This window comes from Hemiscyllium ocellatum, unplaced genomic scaffold (genome assembly GCF_020745735.1).
Source record: "Hemiscyllium ocellatum isolate sHemOce1 unplaced genomic scaffold, sHemOce1.pat.X.cur. R, whole genome shotgun sequence".
NCBI classification, from domain to species: Eukaryota; Metazoa; Chordata; class Chondrichthyes; order Orectolobiformes; family Hemiscylliidae; genus Hemiscyllium; species Hemiscyllium ocellatum.
Window position 1 is genome coordinate 462,921 of NW_026867602.1, and position 9,708 is coordinate 472,628.

Below are 9,708 nucleotides of genomic sequence, written 5' to 3' on the forward strand. Positions count from 1 at the left end.
ACCTGCACATCCCTGGGCACTACGGGGACAATTTAGCACGGCCAATCCCACCCTAACCTGCACATCCCTGGGCACTACGGGGACAATTTAGCACGGCCAATCCCACCCTAACCTGCACATCCCTGGGCACTACGGGACAATTTAGCACGGCCAATCCACCCTAACCTGCACATCCCTGGGCACTACGGGGACAATTTAGCACGGCCAATCCCACCCTAACCTGCACATCCCTGGGCACTACGGGACAATTTAGCACGGCCAATCCCACCCTAACCTGCACATCCCTGGGCACTACGGGGACAATTTAGCACGGCCAATCCCACCCTAACCTGCACATCCCTGGGCACTACGGGACAATTTAGCACGGCCAATCCCACCCTAACCTGCACATCCCTGGGCACTACGGGACAATTTAGCACGGCCAATCCACCCTAACCTGCACATCTCTGGGCACTACGGGGACAATTTAGCACGGCCAATCCACCCTAACCCGCACATCCCTGGGGACTACGGGGACAATTTAGCACGGCCAATCCACCCTAACCTGCACATTTGAAATGCTCTACCCCTGAGAGATGTTGGAGGCTAGATCAATGAAAGGGGAGGTCGATGGAGTTGACGACTCTGAGGCCACACAGAGTCAGCTGTGATCTGAACGTTTCCACCCTTCCCTAACCCGTGTACTGTCTCACACCCTGTGTCTGACAGTTCGGTGAGCTGGGACATTCAACTGGCCCATGTAAAACAGACTGGGACAAACTGCAGATCCGTGAGGATTTATAACTGAGGGAGCAAACAGCCCCATGGTCACAGAGGCACAGATCAGGACACGTCCACACCTTTGTCAGTCTAAACAGCTCACAACTGACACCAGAACAGAAGGAACAGCAGGCGTAGCCATTCAGCCCCTCGGGCCTGATCAGAGAGGCCTTGGCGAGTCACCACAGTGCGTCTCATGGACGGCACACACTGCTGCCCCTGTGTTGGAGCTCAGCCAAGCATTCCTAATGAGCCCAGCTACCTTGCGGGTAGGAGGGAGGGAGTGTTGGAGCTCAGCCGAGCATTCCTAATGAGCCCAGCTACCTCGGGGGTGGGGGGAGTGTTGGGGCTCAGCCGAACATTCCTAATGATCCCGGCTACCTCGGGGGGGTGTTGGAACTCAGCCGAGCATTCCTAATGAGCCCAGCTGCCGCTGTGCATTGGCGATTGAGGGAGGAGTGTTGATGGTGGGCGTTAGCCTGTCGATCAAGCACGGTGGAGGTGGGGGTGTTGGGCTAAATGGTGTAGAGCTTCTCGAGTGCTGTCAGAACCACACTGTCCAGGCAAATGAGGACAATTCCCTCACCCATCTGACTTGTGCCTTGTTGATGGTGGGACAGCCTTTGAGAGGAAAGTCATGAGGGAAATTACTCGCTGCAAATTCCTAGTCCCTGACTTGCTCTTGGAGCCGAAGGATTGTAAAGGGCCATGAAGCAGCAGGGGGCGATGGTGAGGGAGGGTGCTGAACAGGAGTGCTCAAGCAGCTGTGCTGGGTCCTCCAGCAGCAGGGGGTGAGGGTGAGGGAGGGTGCTGAGCAGGGGAGCTCGAGCAGCTGTGCTGGGTCCTCCAGCGGCAGGGGGTGAGGGTGAGGGAGGGTGCTGAGCAGGGGAGCTCGAGCAGCTGTGCTGGGTCCTCCAGCGGCAGGGGGTGAGGGTGAGGGACGGTGCAAATGCTCCTCGACTCCATTTGCTGACTTGGAAATAAATGAGTCAGTGCTGAGGGAGTGGGTGCTGTGGGAGGGTCAGTGCTGAGGGAGCGGGGGCTGTGGGAGGGTCAGTGCTGAGGGAGCGGGGGCTGTGGGAGGGTCAGTGCTGAGGGAGCGGGCGCTGTGGGAGGGTCAGTGCTGAGGGAGCGGGCACTGTGGGAGGGTCAGTGCTGAGGGAGCGGGCGCTGTGGGAGGGTCAGTGCTGAGGGAGCGGGTGCTGTGGGAGGGTCAGTGCTGAGGGAGCGGGGGCTGTGGGAGGGTCAGTGCTGAGGGAGCGGGGCTGTGGGAGGGTCAGTGCTGAGGGAGCGGGCGCTGTGGGAGGGTCAGTGCTGAGGGAGCGGGGGCTGTGGGAGGGTCAGTGCTGAGGGAGCGGGCGCTGTGGGAGGGTCAGTGCTGAGGGAGCGGGCACTGTGGGAGGGTCAGTGCTGAGGGAGCGGGCGCTGTGGGAGGGTCAGTGCTGAGGGAGCGGGCGCTGTGGGAGGGTCAGTGCTGAGGGAGCGGGTGCTGTGGGAGGGTCAGTGCTGAGGGAGCGGGCGCTGTGGGAGGGTCAGTGCTGAGGGAGCGGGCGCTGAGGGACGGTCAGTGCTGAGGGAGCGGGCGCTGTGGGAGGGTCAGTGCTGAGGGAGCGGGCGCTGAGGGACGGTCAGTGCTGAGGGAGTGGGGTCTGAGGGAGGGTCAGTGCTGAGGGAGCGGGCGCTGAGGGAGGGTCTGTGCTGAGGGAGTGCTGCTCAGTTGGAGGGTCAGTGCTGAGGGAGTGCCACCCACTTGGAGGGTCAACAATCGCCATCCCCTCTTCCAGCCCCTACACCCCCTCCCTATCTCAGCCCCCTGCTCCAGCCCCTCGATAGAGGGAAGGCCTGATGAGTGAGTTACTGTCTGATAGCCTCGGGGGCTGGAGAGAGTTTAATTCCCTTTTCCGAGACTCTCTCCCACGCCTGCCATTCTGTGTTCCTTTCATCAATCCCCGGATACAAAGGGAATTCTGTATAAAGGACACAGACATCAAAAACAGGACCCCTGGCGGGTTTCCAGTCTCTCTCTCTCTCTGACCCTCCCACAGCGCCCACTCCCTCAGCACTGACCCTCCCACAGCGCCCACTCCCTCAGCACTGACCCTCCCACAGCACCCGCTCCCTCAGCACTGACGCTCCCACAGCACCCGCTCCCTCAGCACTGACCCTCCCACACACCCGCTCCCTCAGCACTGACCCTCCCACAGCGCCCGCTCCCTCAGCACTGACCCTCCCACAGCGCCCGCTCCCTCAGCACTGACCCTCCCACAGCCCCCGCTCCCTCAGCACTGACCCTCCCACAGAGCCCGCTCACTCAGCACTGACCCTCCCTCAGCACCCACTCCCTCAGCACTGACCCTCCCTCAGCACTGACCCTCCCACAGCCCCCGCTCCCTCAGCGCTGACCCTCCCACAGCACCCGCTCCCTTAGCTCTGACCCTCCCACAGCACCCGCTCCCTCAGCGCTGACCCTCCCACAGCCTCCGCTCCCTCAGCACTGACCCTCCCACAGCCCCCACTCCCTCAGCACTGACCCTCCCACATCTCCCTCTCCCTCAGCACTAACCCTCCCACAGCACCCCCTCCCTCAGCACTGACCCTCCCGCTGTGGGGGGTGTAGGGTGTGGGATGTGAGTGTGTGTGTGTATGTGTGTTGTGGTGGGGTGTGTGGTGTGAGTGTGTGTGTGTGGGTGTGGTGGGGGTGTGGGGTGTGAGTGTGTGTGTGTGGGTGGTGTGGGGGGGGATGTGGGGTGTGAGTGTGTGTGAGGGGGGTGTGAGTGTGAGTGTGTGTGTGTGTGTGTGGGGGTTGTGGGTTGTGGGGTGTGAGTGTGTGTGTGGGCGGGTGGGTGGTGTGTGGGTGTAGGGTGTGGGTGTGAGTGTGCGTGTGTGTGAGGGGCGGGTCGTGTGTAGGGTGTGGGGTGTGAGTGTGCGTGTGTGTGAGGGGTGGGTGGTGTGTGGGGTGTGAGTGTGTGTGTGTGGGGCGGGTGGTGTGTGGGGTGTAGGGTGTGGGGTGTGAGTGTGCGTGTGTGTGAGGGGCGGGTCGTGTGTGGGGTGTAGGGTATGGGGTGTGAGTGTGCGTGTGTGTGAGGGGTGGGTGGTGTGTGTGGGTGTAGGGTGTGGGGTGTGTGTGGGGGGAGCGGGTGGTGTGTGGGGTGTGAGTGTGTGTGTGTGGTGTGGGGTGTGAGTGTGTGTGTGTGTGTGTGTGTGGGGGGGGCGGGGGGTGTGTGGGGTGTAGGATGTGGGGTGTGAGTGTGTTTGTGGGGGGGGGCGGTGGTGTGTGGGTGTAGGGTGTGGGGTGTGTGTGTTGGGGGGCGGGTGGTGTGTGGGGTGTAGGGTGTGGGGTGTGAGTGTGTGTGTGTGGGGGTGGGTGGTGTGTGGGGTGTGAGTGTGTGTGTGTGAGTGTGTGTGTGTGTATAAAGGAGAGTGTGTGTGTGTTGTCTCTGTGCTGGGAGCCTGGAATGTACTGTGCTGTACTGTGATCTGCTGTGCTGTGCTGTGATGTACTGGGATGTGTTGTGCTGGGATGGGATGTGTTATGCTGGGATGTGTTGTGCTGTGCTGGGATGTGCTGTGCTGGGTGTGTGTGCTGTGATGGGATGTGCTGTTCTGGGATGTGTTGTGCTGTGCTGGGATGTGTTGTGCTGTGCTGGGATGTGTTGTGCTGGGATGTGTTGTTTTTGTGCTGGGATGTGTTGTGTTGTGATGGGATGTGCTGTTCTGGGATGTGTTGTGCTGTGCTGGGATGTGTTGTGCTGTTCTGGGATGTGTTGTGCTGGGATGTGTTGTGTTGTGCTGGGATGTGACATGCTGGACTGTGCTGTGTTGTGCTATGATGGGATGAGCTGTGCTGGGATGTGCTGTGCTCTGCTGGGATTACCTTTCCCCTACTCTCTGCCTTCCACACTGACCTCCCAGGCTGATTCCCCGGGATCACAGGCTCGTCCCCAGACCTTCCTCGGAATCCCATCACACGCCCCTTTCACAACCCGACCATTCCGAATCCCAAACCCCATTCCCATTTCCCCTCATTCCCATCTCCCCCAACTCCCATCGTTCGCTCTTTCCCATCCCTGACCATTCCTACTCCCATTCCCATTTTCCCCAATCCCATTAACCCCCATTCCTACCCCATTCCCATTTTCCCATGCCCATTTCTCCATTCCTATCCACATTTCCATCACCCTAAGTTATATTCCCCCATTCCCATTTCTCCTGATTCCAATCCCCCATTCCCCTCCATTCACACCACACAATTCCTATCCCCAAATTCCCATTTCCCCCATTCCCCTCCCCCTCCATTCCCATCTCACTTCCACACCTCCTTTCCCACTACCCACATTCCCAAACCCCGTTCCCTCTCCCTCTCTCATCCCCACTCCTTCTCTCTGTTCCACTCTCCCTCCCTCTTCCCTCCCTCAGTCTCCCTCTCCCCTCTCCCCAGGACACTGTACCAGCCCACCCCCTCTCCCTCCCCCTCTCCCCAGGACAGTGTACCAGCCCCTCTCCCTCCCTCTCTCCCCAGGACAGTGTACCACCCCCCTCTCCCTCTCTCTCTCTCTCCCCAGGACAGTGTACCACCCCCCCTCTCCCTCTCTCTCTCCCCAGGACAGTGTACCACCCCCCTCTCCCTCTCTCTCTCCCCAGGACAGTGTGCCACCCCCCTCTCCCTCTCTCTCTCCCCAGGACAGTGTGCCACGCCCCCCCCTCCCCCTCTCCCCAAGACAGTGTGCCACCCCATCTCCCTCCCCCTCTCCCCAGGACAGTGTACCACCCCCATCTCCCTCCCTCTCTCCCCAGGACAGTGTACCACCCCCATCTCCCTCCCTCTCTCCCCAGGACAGTGTACCACCCCCCCTCTCCCTCTCTCTCTCCCCAGGACAGTGTGCCACGCCCCCCCCTCCCCAAGACAGTGTGCCACCCATCTCCCTCCCCCTCTCCCCAGGACAGAGTACCACCCCCATCTCCCTCTCTCTCTCCCCAGGACAGTGTACCACCCCCATCTCCCTCTCTCTCTCCCCAGGACAGTGTACCACCCCCATCTCCCTCTCTCTCTCTCCCTCCCCAGGACAGTGTGCCCACCCCCTCTCCCTCCCCCTCTCCCCAGGACAGAGTACCACCCCCATCTCCCTCTCTCTCTCCCCAGGACAGTGTACCACCCCCATCTCCCCTCTCTCTCTCCCCAGGACAGTGTGCCCACCCCCTCTCCCTCCCCCTCTCCCCAGGACAGTGTACCACCCCCATCTCCCCTCCCTCTCTCCCCAGGACAGTGTGCCACCCCCATCTCCCTCCCTCTCCCCAGGATAGTGTGCCCACCCCCTCTCCCTCCCTCTCCCCAGGACAGTGTACCACCCCTATCTCCCTCCCTCTCCCCAGGATAGTGTGCCCCTCCCTCTCCCCAGGACAGTGTACCACCCCCATCTCCCTCTCTCCCCAGGACAGTGTACCAGCCCACCCCCTCTCCCTCCCTCTCCCCAGGATAGTGTACCATCCCCTCTCCCTCCCTCTCTCCCCAGGACAGTGTACCACCCCTATCTCCCTCCGTCTCTCCCCAGGACAGTGTGCCACCCCCATCTCCCTCCCTCTCTCCCCAGGACAGTGTGCCACCCCCATCTCCCTCCCTCTCCCCAGGACAGTGTACCACCCCCCTCTCCCCAGGACAGTGTGCCACCCCCATCTCCCTCCCCCTCTCCCCAGGACAGTGTACCACCCCCATCTCCCTCCCTCTCTCCCCAGGACAGTGTACCACCCCTATCTCCCTCCCTCTCTCCCCAGGACAGTGTGCCACCCCTATCTCCCTCCCTCTCTCCCCAGGACAGTGTACCACCCCTATCTCCCTCCCTCTCTCCCCAGGACAGTGTACCACCCCCATCTCCCCCTCTCTCCAGGACAGTGTACCACCCCCATCTCCCCCTCTCCCCAGGACAGTGTACCAGCCCAGCCCCTGTAGTGTAAGCTGCGAATTGAGGTCGAACCATCGCTGTTGGAACTCCCCGAGGGCTGGTGAAGGGAGTTTTCCTCCCACCCCCCTTCCCTCCCTGTCCCTCCCCTCCTGGCTGACAGTGTTCCCATTTCGACATTCCTGCCTGTCGTGTTTGTGTTTGTGTGTTGAGGAAGGATTTGACTCTCTTGTCGCCAGAGGTCCTGAGCTCAAAACGCAGGGGAGTTCCCCTCTCCCCTACCCCCCCCCCTCCCCCCCCCAGCCTGTCCTGCCTGGGGAGGGGATAGTGACAAGGACATCGAGATCCGTGAGAGCGCAGCACAGAGACAGACTCCGAGAGAGAGAGAGAGAGAGAGAGAACAAGGTAAATGAGGTTCCGTATGTTTGCAGTTGCATTCAGAGAACATTTTAACTTCTGTTGGTCTCTCTCTCTCTCTCTCCACCCCCCCACCGTCTCTGTCTCTCTCTCTGTTGCCTCTCTCCCTGTCTCCCTCTCTCTCTCTGTCCCTATATCCTTCTCTCTCTCTCTACCTCTCTCTGTCCCCTCTCTCTCTCCCCTGACTCTCTGCCTCTGTCTCTCTTTCTCTCTCTCTGTGTCGCCTCTCTCTCTGTCCCACTCTCTATATAACTCTCTCCGTCTCTCTCTCTCCCCCTGTCTCCCTCTCTCTGTCCCACTCTCTATATAACTGTCTCCTTCCCCCACCCCATCCCCACTCTGTCCCACTCTCTATATAACTTTCTCCGTCCCCTCTCTCTCTCTCTCCCTGTCTCTGTCTCTCTCCCTGACTCTCTGTCTCTCTCTCTGTCCCCCCTCTCTCCCTGACTCTCTGTCTCTCTCTCTCTGTCCCCCCTCTCTCTCTGACTCTCTGTCTCTTTCTCTCTCTCTCTCTGTCACCTCTCTCTCTGTCCCACTCTCTATATAACTCTCTCCGTCTCTCTCTCTCCCCCTGTCTCCCTCTCTCTGTCCCCTCTCTCTCTGTTGCCCCTCTCTCTGTCCCACTCTCTATATAACTCTCTCCTTTCCTCACCCCGTCCCCACTCTGTCCCACTCTCTATATAACTTTCTCCATCCCCTCTCTCTCTCTCTCCCTGTCTCCCTCTCTCTGTCTCTCTCTCCCTCTCTCTCTCTCTCTCACCCCCTCACTCTCTGTCTCTCTCTCTCTCTGTCTCTCTCTCTGTCCCCTCTCTCTCTCTGACTTTCTGTCTCTCTCTCTCTGTCACCTCTCTCTCTGTCCCACTCTCTATATAACTCTCGCCATCTCTCTCTCTCTCTCTCCCTGTCTCCCTCTCTCTGTTGCCTCGCTCTCTGTCCCACTCTCTATATAACTCTCTCTCTCTCCCTCTCTCTATGTCCCCACACTCTCTCTATACACACTCACTCACTCTCCATCACCCCTCTCTCTCTCTGTCCCCCCTGTCTCTCCCTCTCTCTCTCTCTCTGTGCAATCACGGTGTTCCTGGGGTGAGAGGGAAATCTGGGGGGGGATAGCAGCCGTGGGGGTCAGAGTTGGGATGATACAGCGATTCGAGAGGTTCGAGACTTTTACCCTCAGTCCATCCAGAGCGGGTGGTGTCGAGGTTAATGAGGATGGAGACTGTGAAAGTTCCTGAGGAGTGGAGATGGGTTAAAGGCGAGATTAAATCATGGGGAGAGGGCATAGAGGGGGAATGGGAGAAAGAACTGGAATACCCGCTCCCACAGCACTGACCCTCCCTCAGCACTGACCCTCCCTCAGCACTGACCCTCCCACAGCCCCCGCTCCCACAGCACTGACCCTCCACAGCACCCGCTCCCTCAGCACTGACCCTCCCACAGCACTGACCCTCCCACAGCACCCGCTCCCTCAGCAGTGACCCTCCCACAGCCCCCGCTCCCTCAGCACTGACCCTCCCACAGCCCCCGCTCCCTCAGCACTGACCCTCCCACAGCCCCCGCTCCCACAGCACTGACCCTCCCACAGCCCCCGCTCCCTCAGCACTGACCCTCCCTCAGCACTGACCCTCCCACAGCCCCCACTCCCTCAGCACTGACCCTCCCACAGCGCCCACTCCCTCAGCACTGACCCTCCCACAGCCCCCACTCCCTCAGCACTGACCCTCCCACAGCACCCGCTCCCTCAGCACTGACCCTCCCACAGCCCCCACTCCCTCAGCACTGACCCTCCCACAGCACCCGCTCCCTCAGCACTGACCCTCCCACAGCGCCCACTCCCTCAGCACTGACCCTCCCACAGCACCCGCTCCCTCAGCAGTGACCCTCCCACAGCACCCACTCCTTCAGCACTGACCCTCCCACAGCACCCGCTCCCTCAGCACTGACCCTCCCACAGCACTGACCCTCCCACAGCACCGACCCTCCCACAGCACCCCGCTCCCTCAGCACTGACCCTCCCACAGCACCCGCTCCCTCAGCAGTGACCCTCCCACAGCACCCACTCCTTCAGCACTGACCCTCCCACAGCACCCGCTCCCTCAGCACTGACCCTCCCACAGCACCCGCTCCCTCAGCACTGACCCTCCCACAGCGCCCGCTCCCTCAGCGCTGACCCTCCCACAGCCCCCGCTCCCTCAGCGCTGACCCTCCCACAGCCCCCGCTCCCTCAGCACTGACCCTCCCACAGCACCCACTCCCTCAGCACTGACCCTCCCACAGCGCCCACTCCCTCAGCACTGACCCTCCCTCAGCACTGACCCTCCCTCAGCACCCACTCCCTCAGCACTGACCCTCCCTCAGCGCTGACCCTCCCTCAGCACTGACCCTCCCTCAGCGCTGACCCTCCCTCAGCGCTGACCCTCCCTAAGCGCTGACCCTCCCTCAGCACTGACCCTCCCTCAGCGCTGACCCTCCCTCAGCACTGACCCTCCCTCAGCGCTGACCCTCCCTCAGCACTGACCCTCCCTCAGCGCTGACCCTCCCTCAGTGCGTGTCTGTGGTGCGAGCACACAACGGGTTAATTCTGGCGATTTGCGAAATTCTTGCGACATTGTTGAGACTGTGGTTAGATTTCTAAACG